Below are 20,459 nucleotides of genomic sequence, written 5' to 3'. Positions count from 1 at the left end.
TTGGGTGAGACTGCTTCCTTTCCTTCTTCACCATTTGCCTCAGTGTAGGGCAGGTAAAAGTTCTATCTTTAAAGACTTGACCTTCTGGGAAGTTTCCCAGCTGGTGCTGCTGGAGAGCAAGCTTCTGGCTTGGAGCTGTGTGACCTTCCCAATCAGTGGGGAGAGAAGAGGTGCACTTACAAGACAGAGGATGGGCCAGGGGTAAGATAGGAGAAACTTTTGGGGTTCCCAGGAGAAAGTTATTTGTGGACCGGGGAAGGGACAAGGGAGCCCCACTTGAGATGACTGAGCCCTTTCCATATCAGGTATCCCCAAGAGGGTCCCAGGCCTGGGCCTGCCCACAGGAGCAAGGATGCCATACTAATGCGAAGAGCTAATGCTGAGGTCTGGGGAAGTAACCACACAGTTCCCAGACCTAGATTTTGTACAAATACCCGCACAGAAAGTAAACAGTTCTTGGTGAACCCAAAGAAGCCCACCCTCCAATCAAACAAGAAGCCAAATGCTCACACACATTATTTTCCAAGGAAATGAATCTGCCCCTCCAACCAGCACCCAGTGTGGAGAGGGAACAGGGGGCATGAAAGGACACAGCTCAAATGAAGACATGTGAAAGTGTGTTTCCAGGTCTATCTACATTCATATCATCATTCAGTGTTCTCATCTACAGAGTGAGCACAACATTCACCTTCCTGGGCACCACAACAGAAGGGGAAACTTGCATATGGTCAGAAAGGACTTCATGCTATTCCTATTCCATCCCCTCTACTGCGGTCCAAGGGGCATCTAGACTCCTTCAAAATCAGATGTCAAAGACAAGGTCAGTAAAATCAGTTTCCATGCCACCTGCAGCTATGATTACCCATCATGCACAAACATGGAGCTTCTAAAAAATCATAAATCTCTGAAATCATCTTTTAAAATCCCAGCAACTGAAGTTATCTTACAGTACTTTATCTCACATACTTAAAAAGATTTTCTAAGTAAATTGGCCCCCAAAGAGCCCAATAATTTTTTTTAAAAAAGGGTTTCATTTTAATTAAAAAAAGAAGAAAAAGTTAAAAATGGAAGTTGTAAAATGTGGGGAGAGGAACAGAAGCTGCTTAATTTGCATTTTGGATTGTGAATGGTGGAGGAGGGCACGGAAAGGAGAGAGGACCTATTCCTCTAGTCTGGCTGCTCACAGCCTGGCTCCCCGCAAACTCCAGCTGTGCCACCAGGGAATACAGGATGGTCAAGAAACCAAATTCAAGGCTGCTTTCTCATGGGTGGGTGGGTGAGTGTCTACGTGTGCAAATGTAGGAAGCCACTCCCCACTGACATAAGGTGCCTGCCTGTGGATACCATACACATGCTCCAAAATGACTCAGTCCCATGGGTGCCCATCGCTGGGCCTTTCATGACCCCAAGTCTCTGGGCAGCCCATGGGCTGTCACTTCTCCACTTTCTTGGCTTCCTTGAGGATGTCACACTTTTTCCTGTTGGGGCAGCAGACACTGCTCATTGATGCTGGGGAAACATTCATAGTGCCACACCTCCTCCATCTTCTCCATGGGATACATGGCCTCCACATAATGGCGGGTGAGATGCAGTTGCATGGGGTCCAGCTGCTTCTTGTTGCAAGTCCCAGAATGGTTGCACTGCAGCTGGAGATTCTTGGCAGTGAAGAGTTCACGGAAGAGCCTGATGAGGAGCTGGGCTCCAAAGTTGTCCACGGAGAGGATTTGCTGCACGATCTCACGCACTTCCTTGTCCAACAGCAGGTAGAGGGAAGCCACTGGAAAGTTGGATGAGGGGACCACCAGCTCATCCAGGGGGATTTTGCAGAAGTACTTGCTGCTCCTTTCGGGGGGCAAAGAAGGCCCCTCAAACTCCTCTTGGAACCTCTCGGGGTTGATTGCATAGCTCGACAGGTCTCTGCACTTAGGGCCTGGCACGTGGATCTTGCACTGTTGCTGGTAGGAGTGCCTCCGCTCTGTGTCCCGGCGCCTGCAGTGCACGTCCAGCTTGCCCACAAACTCCAGAATCCAGACGCAGTCTTTTTGGGCCCCAGGGTAGAGCAACTGCACATAGCGGTGGATCAGCTTGATGCGGGCAGGGTCCAGCTGCTTCTTGTTCAGCAAACCGTTGCAGTTGTACTGCTTGTGCAGGTTCTCATGGGTGAAGAGCCTGATGAGGAGCCGGGCTCCAAAGTTGTCCACGGAGAGGATTTGCTGCACGATCTCACGCACTTCCTTGTCCAACAGCAGGTAGAGGGAAGCCACTGGAAAGTCAGATGAGGGAACCACCAGCTTATCCAGGGGGATTTTGCAGAAGTACTTGCTGCTCCTTTCGGGGGGCAAAGGAGGCCCCTCAAACTCCTCTCGGAACCTCTCGGGGTTGATTGCATAGCTCGACAGGTCTCTGCACTTAGGGCCTGGCACGTGGATCTTGCACTGTTGCTGGTAGGAGTGCCTCCGCTCTGTGTCCCGGCGCCTGCAGTGCACGTCCAGCTTGCCCACAAACTCCAGAGTCCAGTTGCAGGGCCCCAGGGTAGAGCAACTGCACATAGCGGTGGATCAGCTTGATGCGGGCAGGGTCCAGCTGCTTCTTGTCCAGCAAACCGCTGCAGTTGTACTGCTTGCGCAGGTTCTCATGGGTGAAGAGTTCAGGGAAGAGGTTCACCAGCAGGCGGGGGGCGAAGTTGCGGATGAACAGGTTGCTCTCATAGGTGCTGTGCAGCTGCTCCTTGCTGAGCAGACAGTCGGTGCCCAGCACCTTGAAGTCAGGCTGCGGGATCTCCAGCTTGTCAAAGTCAATGGGCACTAGCCAGATCTTGGAGCGCCTGCCCGGCCTCTTGCCCTCAAAGCTGTCCTCCACCTTGACCACGGAGAGGACATCTGGCAGGCTGGAGGAGTCATAGCAGTCGTCCCTTGGTGTCTCACCCTCGCTGCCACCCTCCAGCCCCAGGCCCTCCTGCTCGTCATTGATGCTCTGGGTGCACTGCTGCCGAGGTGTCCTTCACCGAGGGGTAGTAGACCTCCACGTAGTTGCGGATGAGCTGCAGGTGCAGCGACTCCAGCTTCTGCTTGGCCAAAAAGCCACAAGCACTGCAGCCGTGGGAGAAGTCCACATTGCTGAAGAGCTTAGGGAAGTGCTGTACCAGCAGACAGCAGGCCAGGTCACCACCTGACAGGCTCTGGTCCATGATCTGCTTGAGCTCAGTGGCAGTGAGCTGGTACTCCGGGAGCTGCTGGAATTGGGCCAAGAGTTCAGAGGGGCTCACCTCCTTCTTAATGTGCTTCACTTCCAGGGAGAGCAAATCTACCTTGCTGTGCAGCTGGACATGTTGGAAGTCAGAGTGTTGAGCATGCAGAACATCTTCTGGATCAAAAAGTAGATGTTGGGGTCGCCATCAGTGGTTGCTCCTGATGCACTGCCACAGTCCAGCTTCTGAGGGTCGTCCAGCAGGTGCAGAGGGGAGGGACTGTTGCTGGCATTGACCTTCTCAAAGAGCTCATAGGTGTTGAGCAGGTACCCCTTGGGAGGGTTCTTCTTCTCCATGATCTTGTGTGAGATGCCATAGAGAGGCTTCTTGTAGGAAGGGGCATGGCATCATTGCAGGACTCCTCCTCCCCCAGCCACACGGAGCCCTACATTCCTGCCCCTGCTGGCCTGTTCTCCATTGCCCTGGAAGGGCGAGCTGTTTTCTCGGTTCCACATGCCTGCATGAAGTGCCTCAGGTATCAGACACCTCCGCTTCATGCTGGGGATAGAATCTGGCTGGCCCTAGCTGCTTGGCTGCTTTCGTTTGCTGGAGTCCTGGAGGGCAGTAAAGACGCTGTCCAGAGGGTGCTTCTCTGAAGGCCTGGGATTCAATGAGCAGTCAGTCCAGGACAGCATCTTCAGCCTCCGTCTCCACCTTCACAGTGTTATTTTTTAGAACTTCTACATCTTCACCGAATTCAACTGAGTTCATTTTCTATTCCACTGGGACATGAGTTCTGTACTTTGCGGAGCGGGCCTCGTGCGGGGGGAGCGCACGGGGTAAGGAGTGGGGGCGCGGAGGGCCTGGCCCCAGGGGTCCTGGGAGTTGCTGGGGGAGGGCGCCGTGTATTATCTCCTCTGTGTGTGTGTGTCAGTGCGCTGCGCTCTCGCGTGAGTTGATGGGACTCCGTGTGTCATTTCTGCACAAGGACACAAGTCCCCGCTGCAGTGGAACCACAACCCTTCCGCCCCCACCCTCTGCCCGCCCCTCCCCCTCAGCGGGGCACTTGCGGGACCAACGATGGCGCTTGGGCGTGAAGGACTGTGGCGGGGAGCTGGGGTGCGCACTAGGCCAGCGCCACGCTGCTCCACTTGGGCCAGCGCGGGCTGCCCAGGCGGGTGGAGGCGGCCGTGCACCCAGAGCGCGCCGGACCGGCGCTAGGGAACAATGTCCCTTGCACACCGTTTGCTGTCCCCCCAAAGGCATTTCTCTAAAACGTGGTCTCAGACTCGACAGTTTGGCCCAAAATGTCTCCTTCTACTTTTTTCACCCGCGGGACGACGAAAGGTTTTCACGCTCCTGCCAGCACCTCTCCCGGATTTTTTGCATTTCGGCCATGGCTCTGGACACCCTGCGGTTCTTCCCGCGTCACGTCCAGCACAAAGACATCTGGGCGAAGTGCCCCCTTTGGCCCCGTGGAGCAGGCATGGAGTCAGGCCTAGGGATATTCTTGCAACATCCTTTGTAAACGCGTGCATTCACTTTCCTTGTGTATATTCCTAGAAATGGAAGTGGTGAGAGTTGACTGGCACAGTTTAGCTTCAGTGAGCACTAAAATAAAATAGTAACTTGTTTTTTAAAACAGTGAGCAAGTTTACCAACTTGTATCATGCTCCAGTTTCTATAAAAAACCTTTCTAATATTATTTGCTAATGTTAGATTTTGTGAAATTGTACTCATATTGGTAGATCTTGAAATGGTATAGAGGTTAAAATGTACATTTCTTTCATAAGCAATGAAATTGAGTAATGTCTCATATGTGTTTTCACTAACTTTTTGTATATTTTTTCCTTAGGAATGGCAAGTGATCCAATCAAAACATACCACATTTATGCTTTCCTCCACTTTTGGTAGTTTTTTATATATTTTAAAAATAAAGTTTTTGCAAATGTACAAGTCAGGGGTCTTCAGAGAAACAGAGCACACACACATCTATATACATACATATACATATAGGTATACAATATATATAACTCTAATATAGTTGTACAGTAGAATATTAGATTGGACCACAAGGTCACATAGGCTGAAATGTTCTCCAATGGCTGTTTCCATGCAAAAAAGCCAAGGAAACTAGTAGTTGCTCAGTACAAGAAGGTAGAAATCTCAAATGGAGAGAAGAGAGAGAGAGAGAGAGAGAGAGAGAGAGAGAGAGAGAGAGAGAGAGAGAGAGACAACAAAATCACACAATATGCTAATGTGCTCCCCTGTCTGAGTTCTTACACCTGAAATCCCCCAAAGTTGCACTGGTGTAAGTTCACATTGCAAAGCAGAGGAAACTGGAGTTTGGCACCCATAGGGAGCAGTGGACAAGTGGACCAGTGCACGTGGTTGAGTGGGGAAATGGAAACAGAAGAGACAGTAGTTTCTCCTACTATTTTGCTCACAGTCAGGCTGGGTCTCCTTGACTTCCCTGGCCCAATGCCAAAAGTTCCTTGAAACACACTCACAGACACACCCAGAAGTGTTCTTTACCAATGCTGTAAGCACCCTACAATCCAGTTGAGGCGACACCATCAATTGACCATCACAGTCAGGAATATGCACTGTATTATCTTCTCCCAATCTGCATTTTGCCAATTTGCTTTCTGTTTTTAAAGTTTAATATGTTTTGTTGACAAACAAATTGAAATCTTTCCATTATCAGGTTCTGTATCTTTGGTTTCAACCAATCATAGATTGAACATATTTCAGAAAACAACTTATCTGCACTGAAGATTTACAGACTTTTTTCTTGAGGTTATTCTATAAACAATATGTAAGAATCATTATTTACATAAAGAGTTGATTTAAAGCATATGGAGGATAAAACTTCCTCCATCAGGCTAATTAGTCCATCAACTTTAAATTCACCTCATAGAAAGTCTCAAAACACAGCTTGTGAACAACTTTGCTAGAATAACCTCTAGTTCAAATTGCACCTCCAGTCCAATTTCCAATAGAGTCTTCCTCCTCTGAAAACTCAGTAGCCCAGTCTTTATTACCCACAGTTCTATTGTCATTCTGGTCTATGGGTTTTGCTCACAATAATCTAAACCTGTTCCAACTTGCATCTCTAAACATTTCAAAATTCTTCCCACGAGTTCCAAATAAAACCCCAAAGAATCTGAAACACATGGTCAGGTTAGTCACAGCAACCACCCTACTTCTTGGTATCATTTTCTGTTTTAGTCAACTTTTTCATTGCTGTGACCAAAATAACAAACAAGGCAACATAGAGGAGAAAGAGTATGTTTTGGCTCATGGATTCAGATGTCTCAGTCCGTAGATGGCTGACTCCATAGTCCTGAGCCTGAGCTGAGGCAGGACATTGTGGTGGAAGGTTGTGGAGGAGGAAAGCAGCTCAGGCTGTGGCAATGAGGAAGCAGAGGGAGGTCCTCTAACCGGGGACAAAATATAAACCCCAAAGACACACCCCCAATTGACCTACATCCTTCAACAACACCTAACCTATCTACAGCTACCACAATTTGATCTGTTTGAGTGAATTCATTCACTGACTAGGCTAAAGCTTTCATAACCAAATCATTCACCTCTAAACTTTCTTTCATTGTCTCACACATGAGCTTTTGGCTGATACCTCATATCTAAACTGTAACAGTGACATTGAGTACCTATTAAACTATTTGGTAACCACTTGTACATCTTCTTTTTTGAAAAATGTCTTTTCAGATCTTTGGCCCATTTTTAATCACAATTTTTGTTTTTGATTTTTTTCTGTTGTGTGAAATACTTAGTTATCATGGATATTAACCACGACTAGAATTATTTTTTGCAAATATATCTTTCATTCTGTAAGTTTTTTCTTTCTTTTGTTATTTCCTTTGCTGTACAGAATTTTTAGTCCCACTTGTTTGTTTTTGTTGCCTGTACTTTTGGTGTAACACTGGAAAGATATTGATAAAACGAATGACAAGGACCACCTCCATGTTTTCTTTTAGGTTTTACAGCGTTAAATCTTATATTTAACTCTCTAATAAATTTGAGCTAAATTTTGTATATAGTGTAGGATAAGGGTCCAGTTTCATTCTTTGCATGTGTGTATCCATTTTTCCCAACATTACTTATTGATGAGATTTTCCTCCCCATTCTTTGTTCTCAGGGCTTTTGTGAAAGACTGGTTGACCATTTATGTGCGCTTTTTGTATCTTTGTTTTGTCTTGTGGAATTTACTGGGAACTCCACTACAATAAAAAAAATCAAAGTGGACACTCTTAAAAATCAACCTAAAGGATAAAATATTAAATATTTTATCACTGAATTGGATGCTTGCTGACACCTTACCAGGAGAGTAAACAGAGCTTTCCATGACTGTTAAGGTGAGAGGACCTGAGCGTGTGTTGGTGAATGTGTTGTGCACTCTACTGAGTTTTATGGAGAATGATCCAAGGAATATGTTTCTGTGGGCATGGAGAGTGCTGCTGTCTGTCTTCATGGATTTGCTGCTCATCTGTGTAGGTGTGGCTGTCCAGGGAGCAACACTACTAAGCCTGGTTGAAAGTTGGTCTTTAGAAACTTTCAAAGAATAAGATTGCTTTAGGGACCTTGGGATATATTGCTAAGCAAGGGAAAAGAATGTGGAAGAAAATTTTGTGATCAAAGGTTCATTTCAATCAGATACAATCATGACCAGGTGAAATGACTAGACCCTTTAGGGATAGAGAAAGAAATGGGCCAATCCTCTATTTCATCTCAAACAGGTTTGCACTAAATACCTTCTGGCTGAGTCTAGGTGTTTGGTGAGGCAGGAGGACAGGAGGATTTAACTCTGAACACAGGTGGAAAATTCTATACTAAGGTTGAGACAAGGGTCTTTTCTGACATGACCATCTGGGCATAGTGCTCAAGTGCAGAGAGGAGGAGGCAGAGTCTCTGCAGCAGGGAGCCCAACTCACCCCTCCCACCTGCTTTGCATGCTCCTCCCAGCCCACCCTGCTCTCCAGAGCCATATCAGTGCCTGGTCAAGTCTCTGGGAAGCTCTGCCTCTGGTGGAACCCAGAGGGAATGATGGGGACCCCCATTCAGCTCCTTTGCCTGCTGTTACTCTGGCTCCCAGGTGAGGGATCATGGAATGATTCTGCATCTGAAAAGTCTTTCAGTGTTGTTGGGTCCTGTGTCCTGGCATTTCTCCTCAGCTAGCACAGTGATTAAAAGTCATTGCAGATGAAGCTCCCTGGCTCTTCTGGGAAACCCAGGGGTATGATCCAGAGTACAAGGGTGACTCTTCTGTTTTGTTTTCAATCTCAGATACCACTGGAGAAGCCATGCTGACACAGACTCCAGCCTCCTTGTCCATGTCTCCAGGGGACAGAGCCACTCTCACCTGCAGATCCCGTCTGAGTGTTGGTAGCTCCTTAGCCTGGTACCAGCAGAAGTCTGGGCAGGCTCCCAGACTCCCAGGTTCAGTGGCAGTGGGTCAGGGACAGCCTTCACCCTCTCCATCAGCAACCTGGAGCCTGAGGACAATGTGGTGTACCACTGTTACCAGCATGGTAACTGCTGTCCCACGGTGATTCATGTGTAACAAGAACCTCCCGAGACCACTGGTGTTATTTTGCTCACACCACCTGCTTCCTCCATGGGCAGCTGCTGTGGTGCCTGCTCAGTTGGAGCAGTTCTGCTTCTGCCGGGAAAGCCTTGTTTCTGGAAAGTGAGTTGCTGACAAGATTTCAACTGATTACTGGACTTTCCTTGGATGTAATTGCACAACCAGGTTCAAGAACAACTCCTCCAAGAACAGTGGGTCAGACCCACATAAATGGATGCGTTTTAAGTCGTACCTGACATTCAGTTCAATAAGGCAACACAGTAACCAAGAACAAAATTTTTTGATGCAAGTGAGATTTATCTAACCAAAGAGTTGATTTAAAAAATCATCAATAACCAGGCATGGTGGTGTATTCTTGTCATCCCAGCTTCTCAGGAGGCTGAAACAGGAGGATCACAAGTTCAAGGTCAGTTTGAGGACTTTAGTGAGTCTCTGCCTTAAAATAAAATTTTAAAAGAGGGCTGGGGATATAGCTCCACCATAGAGCACCCCTGGGTTAAAATCCCAGTACTGAAAAAGCAAAACAAAACAATCATGTACAAAACATGATATTATTTCAAGTAATTAACTGCAAACAAACTTCCGTTGCAGTTGTAATATTAAATCGATATTTAGTAATAGTATAAATTCACTGCTGTGTGTCATATATGAGCTCACTGCACAAAGCAGTAGAGGTCTTAAATTTTACAAGTTCCATAAATGCTTAGTGACCTCAGGGACACATGAATCACTCATAGCATTTGTCCTGGAACTTTGAATTCCAAGTACTCAAATTGCATTGAACTAGAACAATGATTTCCACTCATCCTAAATTTATGAATGAAATTAATTATCATTCATAGAATAGGAACACATCATTTAAAGTTTTTGTGTCCTTAGGATGCATTGAAGTCACTGGCAATTTTACTGACTATAAGGTGGAGCAGAAGGATGTGTGCACTAATTCTTGCTACACCATTTAGGAGAGATGAGGTAGGTAAAGCTCAGATAGAAGAGGTTTGTGTGTCAAGGTCTCTCAACTGTTGACGAGTATCACAGGAAAATTGGGAATCCCATTTCAGGACAGGGCTGTTTTTCAATAGTTGTAAAGATGGGTCAATTGGAAACATGCAAAGGACATATGAGAACAACAGGTCCCTGACCTAGGACACAAATATCTGCTTTGGGTGCAGTCTTGTTAGTCTTTCCCAAAGTCTCTTTGCTCTTGAAATCTGAGCATTGCAGTTAACATTTCATGGTAATATAATTCACACACCGCTCATTCATAGTTTCAGTTGGACAGTTCAGTGGCTTTTAACATCCTCACGTGGTTGTGTAATCATTGGAAGAATCAGCTTCAGAATAGCATCCTCATGCCAGAGGAAGCCCTATACCAGTTAGAGTCACTCTCCATGACCCCATCTACCTACAAGACCTACACAAACACAAATCTACTTCCTGTTTTTATAATTTGGCCTATCATGTAAGTTACATAAAAATAAATTCACACTCTGTGTGGTCATTAGTAACTGGATTCCTTTGTGATGTATATCCTTGTGTAATACCCTTGAGTTCTGCATTTAACTAAATCAATCAGAAGAATCAGTGAACTGAAAAGCAGATTATTTGAAATTATCCAAACAAGGAATAAAAAAGAAAAAGAACAAAAAATAGTGAAGAAGGCTATGAGATAAAAGGCAAACAAATATAGAAAATTTTTAAAGACTTGTGCAAATAGACAATAACCCATGTTCATGAATTGGAAGACTCAATATTGTTAAAATGGCCTATGCTATCCAAAACTATCCAAAGAGTCAATACAATTTTAAAATAATTTTAGTTGTTGATGGATTCAATGACTTTATTTTGTTTATTTTTTATGTGGTGATGGGGATCAAACTCAGTGCCTCACATGTGGTAGGCAAGTGCTCTGCCACTGAGCTACAATCCCAGCCCCTCAGTGTAATTTTCATCAAAATCCCAAAGGCATTCTTAAAAAAAAAAAATGGTAATTTTAACTGGGCCCCAGGTGAGGCAGCACATCATGGCAAGGTGGGCCCAGAGGAAGAAAACTGCTCAGCTCCTGATGGAATCAGGGGAGGTGAATCACTGGAAGTGTATCCTAGAAGGGTTATCCTTCCCTGAAACCCCTTTGCTCACCCAAAGGAAATTAAATAAGCATGCAGAAGAGATATCTGCTCTCCCACATTTTTTGCAGCTTTATTCCCAACAGTCATGACATGGAAATGTCCTAAATTTTCATTGACAAATGAATAGATTTTTTAAAACGGGGCTCCCATGTACCATGGAATATTATTCTGATTTTTAAAAAAAGAACAAGAAAATGGTGCCATTTTTAGCAATACAGATGAAGCTAGAAGGCATTATACTAAGCTAAATAAGCTAGAAATGAAAGAGAAATACTGTGGGATGCACCAATTTTTTTTTTTTTTTTTTTTTTTTTGCGGTGCTGGGGATTGAACCCAGGGCCTTGTGCTTGTGAGGCAAGCATTCTACCAACTGAGCTATCTCTCCAGCCCCTATATGTGTTATTTTAATAGTCAAACTCAGAAGCTCAGAGTAGAAGGGTGGTTGCCAGGTTTCTGATGTGTGGGGTGTGGAATAGGGTGATAGCAGTCAAGGATATAAAGTTTCAGTTATATAAGAGGAATAGGTTCTAAAGACCCAAAGTCTATCATGATGACAGTAGTTAACAATTCTACATTGCATGCTTGAAATCAGCTTGGTGATCAATTTTAAAGTAAATCTCAACACATACACACACACAAATACAAAAATGGTAAGTATTCAGAGGTGATCAATTTGTTAATTATCTGGAATGTGTTAATCATTTTACAATGTATATGTATATCGAAACACAAAATTGTACACCTTAAATGAATACAATTTCTCTATGTCAAGTTATCAGTAAAGTTGTTAGAGGAAAAACAAAACAAATTTAAGAATGAGAAAAGATAAGCTTTCTTTGATTAGTCAACTATCTTTTTTAAGAATTGTATCTTACTGGGTACAGAGTGAGATTCCTAAAGTTGAAAGGAAGTTAAGAATTCTTATAGCCTTTCCTACTCTGAATCTTGGCCTGAGGATAGAGATTAACTGGGAAATTAAAGATTAAAAATTGCTAAGAGGTTCAAAGAAAACAAGGAAATATAAAAGAAAGAGAAGAAAGGATTGTTAACTCTAGGAAAAGCAAAAGGTTTCATGAGAAAGGTTTCATGTACTATTTTCTTAGTACACTATGTGACTTGGCTGTGAATAATATTTATATAGTCACAATAAAGTAAATGCTAAATTTTTCTCTTTTCAAATAGTCTGTATTACTTCAAAAGGTTTCTGAGAGTCAGAAATCTAGAAGCAGCTTAGAAGCTCCAGGTCTCTCAGGAGGTTGTAGTCAAAATATCTGATAAAAAGCCATGGCCCTCTTTAAAGTTTGACTGGAATGAGAGTATCTATTTCCAAGATGGCTCCCTCCCATGGCTGTTGGCAGAACAGCCTCACTTCCTTCCCTGTTGGCTGGATGCTTCAGTTCAAAACCATCTGAGCCTTTACACAGGGTGCCTGTGTGTCCTCATGACATGACAGTTGGCTTCCCCAGAGCAAGTTGTCAGAGATAGAAAAAGACAGAGAGAAGGCAGAATGGAAGTTACAGTCTCCTTTATAACCAAAACTCAGAAATCTCACCATCTCTTCCACTGTTTGCTTATTTGTTAAAGTAAACTCACTAAGTTTAGCCCATGTTAAGAAAGAGATCTGTATTAGGTTCCACCTCTTGAAGGGAGACATATCAGACTTATTGACATTTTCTAAACAAGAGCACCTATTACCACAGAGAATCCAAAAGAAGATGAGTACAACTTATTATAATTAATAAGAAACTTAAACTTACAAGATTGCCAGAAGCAGAATCAATATAAAAAATTCAATTGTATTTTTATGAGTCAGTAAGAAAAATATGATTTTTTAAATACATTATTAATTGAAGAAAATACTCAAATGTTAACATAACATGACTAGGGATGTAGAGCACTTACCTGGCACACTTGGGGTCCTAGGTTTGATCCCCATCACCACAAAAAAAGTAAATAAGCAAATTAGTAACTCCCAAATTGATCTATAAATTTCTGTCATACTTGATACACTGATTCTTAAATTTTCATAGAAGAGAAGAGGCTTACAAATAATCAAAAAATATTTGGGGAGGGAGGGTGGGTAATGGGTAGCACTGGGGATCAAAATGGAGCCAATTATGTGCATTTGTTAATATGTATAAAAGAACCACACTATTATGTAAAACTATAATGCACTAATAGAAATATAAATTTAAAATATTTGGAAATTAATAAACTAGAGAAACAAGTTTATTAATGTCTGGTTGCACTAGGTTTATATGCCAGAGAACCTAGGACACACTAGGAAGCTGCCAGAGAGTTAAGACTATTTGCCAGTATGAGGGATTTAGCCAAACTGCAAAGCTCTGTTTTTTAATTCTGCACATAGACAAGATTCTAGGCCTAGTAGCCAGTTTATTTCTCTGGTATCCATAGGTTCCTAGGGCAAAGGGCAATGTGCGCATGCTACCAAGGGTGACAAGAAAGAACAGCCCTTAAGAATGTGTGATGAGTGTTAGGTACTTTTGACATGGTCTCTATTCTCAGTCAATCTTTGATACCTAAATATTGCTTTTATGTCAGTAAATAGGCAAAAGTTTACTCTGCTAAAGAAAATTCTGTAACACAATGGTTCTCCAACTGTATTGTACACATTCTCTAAGGATACAAAAAGCAACCACTTCTCAAGTGAACAAAGGGGAAAGTCATGGAAGATGTCACTTTGGACCCTTGTCTTGGAGACAGATTGAGACTCTTCCACCACAGGCAACTGCTCAAACAAAACACTCATTCCAGGAGAGATCAATTGAGTGGAATGTATGGGGAAGTATGAGAGAAACAGACTTGGAAAAGGCAGAGTCCCAGATACTGAAGTGTTTTATAAGTCAAAGATTTTTCATTTCAACCCAGTGCTTCTAATACTTTAATGTGCTTAAGAATCACTGGAGAGTTTTGTTAATGTACAGATTCAGGAATTGTGGGTTAGGGGTAGAGAGTTTGCATTTCTTAAAAAGCTCTGGGGTGAAGCTCCCAGGCCCAGACAATAGGACTGGACCACAGGCAGCTTCTCAGAGGAGGGCCACCCAGTGAGAGACTCACTCACAGGGTGAGGCTCCCCAGCCCAGGCAGTAGTTCTGGACCGAGGGAACTTATCAGAGGAGAACTGCCCAGCGAGACTTCCCCACTGGGTGAGTCTTCCCCACTGGGAGAGGCTTTCCCACCAGGGTGTTAGAACCAGAGACCCAGGCCCAGACCAACCGTGCCCCAACCTGCAGTCTAGTCCCCCTTTGACTGACCATCGGTCAACAAGTGGAGGTGTCTCTGCCGACTAGCAGGGAATATTCACAACCGGAAGGCAACCCCCCTAAAGGGGCAGCTTCCTTGTGGATCAATGCATTATCAAGTTCCTCCAAGACTTCAGGATACTGAAGGCTAAAAGGTTAGTTATTGGAAATCTACAGGGACACTATAAGTCAATAGAATAAATATGCAATATCTCAGAGTTTTACTACTAGAGGGGTAGATATCTGACCAATATGAGAAATCAAGGAAAGAAAATGTCCCAAACAAACCTAGATGCTACATCAATAAAATCCAATGACAGCATGGCAGAAGAAATGTCAGAAAGGGAGTTCAGAATGTACATAATTAAAATGACCAGAGAAGAAAATGATGAGGTGAAAGAGCAAATGCAGGCTTTGAATGATCACACCAATCAACACTTAAAAGAGCAAAATACAGGAAACAAAAGATCATTTCAATAAAGAGAGATTGAAAAAAAAAGCAAACAGAAATCTGTGAAATGAAGGAAAAAATAAACCAAATTAAAAACTCCATAGAAAGCATAACCAATAGGATAGAACACCTGGAAGACAGAACCTCAGATATTGAAGACAAAATATTCAATCTTGATAACAAAGTTGACCAAACAGAGAAGACAGTAAGAAATCATGAACAGAATCTACAAGAATTATGGGATATCATGAAAAGGCCAAATTTAAGAATTACTGGGATCAAGGAAGGCACACAGAAACAAACCAAAGGAATGAACAATCTATCCAATGAAACAATATCAGAGAATTTCCCAAATCTGAAGAACGAAATGGCAAATCAAGTACAAGAGGCTTATAGGACTCCAAATATACAAAATTACAACAGACCCACACCAAGGCACATTATAATGAAAATACCTAACATACAATATAAAGACAATTTTAAAGGATGCAAGAGAAAAATCAAATTACATTCAGGCGTAAACCAATACAGATATCAGCAGATTTTTCAACCAAGACCCTAAAAGGTAGAAGGGCCTAAAACAACGTTTTTCAAGCTCTGAAAGAACATGGATGCCATCCAAGAATCTTATACCCAGGAAAACTTACCTTCAGATTTAACAACGAAATAAAATCCTTCTATGATAAACAAAAACTAAAAGAACTTACAAAAAGAAAGCCGGCACTAGAGAACATTCCATGAGGAAGAGATGAAAAACAATGAAGTGAATCAGCAAAGGGAGGAACTACCTAAAGGAATAGCCAAATAAAGGAGAAGCCAAGTCCTGCCAAAAAATAAAAATGAGCCAAATGACTGGAAATGCAAATCATATCTTAATAATAACCCTGAATGTTAATGGCCTGAACTCATCAATCAAAAGACATAGATTGGCAGATTGGATTAAAAAATATATCCAACAATATGCTGCCTGCAAGAGACTCATCTCAAAGAAAGAAATACCCACAGACTAAACGTGAAAGGATGGGGGAAAACATACCATGCACATGGACTCAGCAAAAAAGCTGGAGTATCCATCCTCATATCAGATAATGTGGACTTCAAGCCAAAGTTAGTCAGAAGGGATAAAAAAGGATATTTCATACTACTTAAGGGAAGCATAAATCAACAAAACATAACACATAAATATCTATGCCCTAAACAATGGCTCATCCATGTATGTCAAGCAAATCCTTCTCAATTCCAGGAATCAAATAGACCACAACACAATAATACTAGATGAATTTAACACACCTCTCTTACCACTGGACAGATCTTCCAAACAAAAATTGAACAAAGAAACCTTAGATCTCAATAACAAAATCAATAACTTAGACTTAATGGACATATATAATATACCATCCAACAAAAAACAAATACACTCTTCTCAGCAGCATATGGTTCCTTCTCTAAAATAGACCATATATTATGCCACAAAGCTACTGTAAGCAAAGACAAGAAATTAGAGATACTACCTTGTATTCTATCAGAACACAATGGATTGAAATTAGAAATAAATGACAGAATAAAAAACAGAAACTACTCCAACACCTGGAGATTAAATAATATGCTACTGAATGATGAATGGATAAGAGAAGACATCAGGGGGGAAATAAAAAATTCTTAGAGGTAAATGAGAACAAAGACACATCATATCAAAATCTCTTGAACACTATGAAAGCAGTATTTAGAGGAAAATTTATTTCATGGAGCACATTCAATGAAAGAAGAAAAAATCAACAGATAAATGACCTAACATTACAGCTCAAAGCCCTTGAAAAAGAACAGAGCAACACCAAAAGTAATAGAAGACAGAAAATAGTTAAAATCAGAGCTGAAATCAATGAAATTGAAACAAAAGAAACAATCAAAAAAATTGACAAAATTAAAAGTTGGTTCTTTGAAAAAAAATAAACAAAATTGATAAACCCTTAGCCACACTAACAAAGAGAAGGAGAGAGAAAACTCAAACTACTAAAATTTGGAATGAACAAGGAACTATCACGGCAGACATGATTGAAATACGAAACATAATTAGAAACTATTTTGAACATCTGTACTCCAACAAATTAGAAAATCTTGAAGACATTAACAGATTTCTAGACATATGAATTACCTAAACTTTGAAACAGGAGGACATACACAATTTAAATAGATCAATTTCAAGTAATGAAATAGAAGAAGTCATCAAAAGCCTACCAACAAAAAAAAGTCCTGGACAAGATGGGTTCTCAGCCGAGTTCTACAAAACCTTTAAAGAAGAGCTCATTCCAGAACTCTCAAAGTATTCCATGAAGTAGAAGAGGAGGGAACCCTTCCAAACTCATTCTATGAAGCCAATATCACCCTGATACCTAAACCAGACCGAGACACATTGAGGAAAGAAAATTTCAGAACAATATTCTTAATGAACATTGACACAAAAATTCTCAACAAAATTTAAGCAAATTGCATAAAAACTTATATTAAAAAGAGAGTGCACCACGATCAAGTGGGTTTTATTCCAGGGATGCAAGTTTGGTTCAACATCCAGAAATCAATAAATGTAATTCACCATGTCAACAGATTTAAAGTCAAAAATCACCTGATTACTTTGATAGATGTAGAAAAAGCATTTGATAAAATACAGCATCCACTCATGCTCAAAACACTAGAAAACATAGGGATAGTGGGAACATTCATTAACATTGTAAAGGCTATCTATGCTAAGCCCTTGGCCAATATCATTCTAAATGGTGAAAAACTGAAAGCATTCCCTGTAAAAACTGGAACAAGGCAGGAATGCCCTCTTTCACCACTTCTATTCAACAGTGTCCTTGAAACTCTAGCCAGAGCAATTAGACAGAACAAAGAAATTAAAGGGATACGAATAGGAAAAGAAGAACTCAAACTATCCCTATTTGCTGATGACATGATTATATATTTAGAGGAACTGGGAAATTCCACCAGAAAACTTCTAGAACTCATTAGTGAATTCAGTAAAGTAGCAGGATATAATATCAATGCACATAAATCTAATGCATATTTTTTACATAAGTGATGAATCCTCAGAAAGAGAAGTTAGGAAAACTACCCCATTCACAATAGCCTCAAAAAAAATACTTGGGAATCAATCTAACAAAAGAGGTTAAAGACCTCTACAATGAGAACTACAGAACACTAAAGAAAGAAATTAATGAAAACATTAGAAGATAGAAATATCTCCCATGTTCTTGGATAGGCAGAATTAATATTGTCAAATGGCCATAATACCAAAAGTGCTACTCCCATTAAAATTCCAACGATGTACCTCACAGAAACAGAGTAAGCAATCGTGAAATTCATCTAGAAGAATAAGAAACCCAGAATAGCTAAAGCAATCCTTAGCAGGAAGAGTAAAGCAGGGAGTATCACAATATCAGAACTTCATCTATACTACAAAGCAATAGTAACAAAAATGGCATAATATTGGCACCAAAATAGACATGTAGATCAATGGTACAAAATAAGGACACAGACACAAACCCAAATAAATACAGTTTTCTCATATTAAACAAAGGTGCCAAAAACATGAAATGGAGAAAAATAGCCTCTTTAACAAATAGTGTTGGGAAAACTGGAAATCCATATGCAACAGAATGAAATTAACCCCTATCTCTCAACCTGCACAAAACTCAACTCAAAATGGATCAAGGTCCTTGGAATCAGATCAGAGACCCTGCATCTTATAGAAGAAAAAGTAGGTCCAAATCTTCAACATGTCAGTTTAGGATCAGACTTCCTTAACAGGACTCCCATAGTACAAGAAATAAAAACAAGAATTAATAACTGGGAGAGATTCAAACTAAAACGCTTTCTCTCAGCAAACTATTACCAATGTGAAGAGAGAGCCTACAGAGTGGGAGAAAATCTTTGTCACTCATACTTTAGATAGAACACTAATTTCCAGAATATATAAAGAACTCAAAATACTCTATGCCAAGATTACAAATTACTCAATCAACAAATGGGCTAAGGAAATGAACACACACATCACAGAAGATCTACAAGCAATCAACAGATATATGAAAAAATGTTCAACGTCTCTAGTAATAAGAGAAATGCAAATCAAAACTACTCTAAGATTCCATCTCACCCCAATTAGAATGGCAATTATCAAGAATACAAGCAACAATAGGTGTTGGCCAGGATATGGGGAAACAGGTCCACTTATACATTGCTGGTGGGGTTGCAAATTAATGCAGCCACTCTGGAAAGCAGTGTGGAGAGTCCTCAGAAAACTTGTAATAGAACCACCATTTGACCCAGTTATCCCACTCCTTGGCCTATATCCAAAGGACTTAAAATCTGCATACTAAAGTGATGCAGCCACATCAATGTTCATAGCTGCTCAATTCACAATAGCCAGATTGTGGAACCAACCTAGATGCCCTTCAACTGATGAATGGATAAAGAAACTGTGGTATATACATACAATGGAATATTACTCAGCTATAAAGAATAATAAAATTATGGCATTTGTAGGCAAATGGATGATATTGGAGAATATCATGCTAAGTGAAATAAACCAATTTCAAAAACCAAAGTACGAATGATCTGGCTGTTAAGTGGTTGATGACACATAATGGGGGGTGGGAGGGAGGCAAGAATGGAGGAAGGAGAAACTGTATAGAGGGAAAAGATGGGTGGAAGGGGTTGGAGGAAAGAAAAATAACAGAATAAATCAATCACAATTACCCTATGTAAATGTATGATTACACAAATGGTATGCCTCTACTTCATGTACAACCAGAGAAACAAGTTGTACCTCATTTGTTTACAATAAAAAAGAGGTGCATGCATGTACACACATGCACTAGAAAGGAAGGGGGAAACAAAGATTAAGAAAACAATAAAAGGACTCCACACTGAATGAAAAAATAAAAAAATAAAAAAGTGGTGATATGTATATTTAGTTCTAAAAGTTTCGTTTAGTTCCTTCTAATATTTTAAATTTTTTATAAAGATAATCCTACCTTTTTACTTATTCCAATTGTGTTTCCTTTACCATATGGAGCATATTTATGATATGTTATGTAGAGTATTTATGTAATTATTTTGATAAGTAGGCCAACCTTAAATTTTGTTGATTGTATTTTCCCTTGAGAATTGTTCACATTTACCTAGTTTGGATTTTAGTGAATTTTTAATTGAGTTGAAACCTTGTTAATATTATGTGACATAAAAAAAGAAAACTCTAAATGGATGCAGATTTTGTGGGTCACAATTGCACATTGTTGAAAGTTAGATTCTAGAGTTGAGTTATCAATTATAGTAGCTGTCACCACATGTGCTAGTTATATTTAAATTATAATTATTTATAATTAGATATTATTTAGATATTAATTATATTAATTGGATATTATTTAGAATTAGATAAGTTAAAACCTAGCTCCTGAGTTGTACCAAACATTTTTGGTACAAAGCTCAATAGATAGTAGCTACTGCACTGTAGAGGGAAGAAATAGAACATTTCAACAGTAAACTGAATTCCTCTGAAGAAGCTGCATCTATCTGAAAGATTCTGTAGGCTGTTTGACTTGGCTATCGAGAGCATCTTGATTGTGGAGAGACGTAATGCTGTAGGTCAAGAGTCTTAGGCTATCTTAGACCATTTAATGTCAATCACCTTTTGTATCTGAACTAACATTCTCATGATTGACATGTAAACTTCTCAGAATTCATCAATGGGCTATCAGACCTCCGGCCTCCACCAACCCTAACCCTAAGAATGCTAAAACATTTAAAATCTATACAAGAGATTTCT

The 20,459-nt window shown here is 41.1% G+C and overlaps 1 pseudogene; it reads right to left on the bottom strand.

Annotated features, from left to right (window-relative positions):
- Positions 1-1,432: 1,432 nt before the first annotated feature.
- LOC124974341 (BEN domain-containing protein 3-like) lies at positions 1,433-3,958 on the bottom strand (annotated as a pseudogene).
- Positions 3,959-20,459: the final 16,501 nt, after the last annotated feature.

Source organism: Sciurus carolinensis, unplaced genomic scaffold, assembly GCF_902686445.1.
Source record: "Sciurus carolinensis unplaced genomic scaffold, mSciCar1.2, whole genome shotgun sequence".
NCBI lineage: Eukaryota > Metazoa > Chordata > Mammalia > Rodentia > Sciuridae > Sciurus > Sciurus carolinensis.
This window is presented reverse-complemented; position numbering and strand designations above follow the sequence as displayed.